Here is a 1,495-nt window from a genome sequence, read left to right on the forward strand (position 1 = left end):
TCTCCTTGTTCTTCTTTTCTTCTTCTTCTTTTCTTCTTCTTCTTTTCTTCTTCTTCTTTTCTTCTTCTTCTTCTTCTTCCTCTTCTTCTTCTTCTTCTTCTTCTTCTTCTTCTTCTTCTTCTTCTTCTTCCGACTCCGCCTCTTTCACCTCCTCCTTTTCTAGGACATCTTCCTCTTCTATTTTTTTTTAACTACTTCCACTCTTCTTCCTCCTCATCCTAATCCTCTCTCCACCCATCCTCTCCTTTCTCTTCCTCCTCCACCTTTTCCTCTTCCTCTAGTTTTTCTTCCTCGACCCTACTCCTCCTCTTCCTCTCCCTCAACCGATTGTTCTTCCTTTCCGAGTTCCCCTTCCTTCTCTCTCTCTCTCTCTCTCTCTCTCTCTCTCTCTCTCTCTCTCTCTCTCTCTCTCTCTCTCTCTCTCTCTCTCTCTCTCTCTCTCTCTCTCTCTCTCTCTCTCTCTCTCTCTCTCTCTCTCTCTCTCTCTCTCTCTCTCTCTCTCTCTCTCTCTCCACGTTCGTCCTTATATTTCATCATCTCCTGTTATCGCATTACTTTATGTGCAGTTATGATAATTGTTCTAAAGCCCCGAGGTTTTTTAAAACAACATAGTACAAATACAATACTTACTATTGTCACACTATCTACAAGGCACATACGTTCCACATAGGCCTAGAATATTTTCTAGTACAAATAAAGAGCATAGAGACCTCGGTAAGACATTTTTCAAAATGTCATACGATGATTCAAATCGTGTCGAACGCAACTTGAGTTACCTTTCTCCTTTTCACCCCTTCACTACTACAATGACACTCTCTATTATGGTTACATTACATCATGCAAGTCGCCACCGTATTGAGTGACATAACTCCACTCAACCCCTCCCCACAACTCCTTGCTCTCATTCTCTTCCTCTTCCTTCCTCAATCTCCCTCCTTCTCTTCCTCTTCCTTCCTCAATCTCCCTCCTTCTCCTCCTCTTCGTCCTCTGCCACCATCTCCTCCTTCTCCTCCTCCTCCTCCTCCTTCCTCCAACTCCATCCTCCTTTTCCTCGCCTTCCGCTTCCTCCTTTTCCACCTCCTCCTCCTCTTCTTTCTCTTCGAACCCTCCCACTTGTTCACAAAATCTGGAAAACTGAATACCATCTTGAAATGCTGTTGACATAACATACTGATGAACACACTTTCACCACACCAATCAGATCAACTCTGAAAAAGGAGAACTTTTTCCTAACTTTAGGCAATCTAATGCAAACACATTTCGACCAAGACTACTCAGTGTACCAAATTATATTAATGAGTGTTCACTTCCACTTCTGAGCTCTTCATGTAAGATAGTTTATCATAAATACGAAAGCAAACAAGCAAGTAAGAAAGAAATAAACCAATATATATATTGATATACAAATTTATTTAATAGATAAACATGGATATGACAATGAATAAATAAATGCATAAATAAACAAATAAACAAAAAAGTAAACATGTGACAAATC

This window comes from Oratosquilla oratoria, chromosome 28 (genome assembly GCF_046742065.1).
Source record: "Oratosquilla oratoria isolate Oo_2021 chromosome 28, ASM4674206v1, whole genome shotgun sequence".
Taxonomy (NCBI): Eukaryota; Metazoa; Arthropoda; class Malacostraca; order Stomatopoda; family Squillidae; genus Oratosquilla; species Oratosquilla oratoria.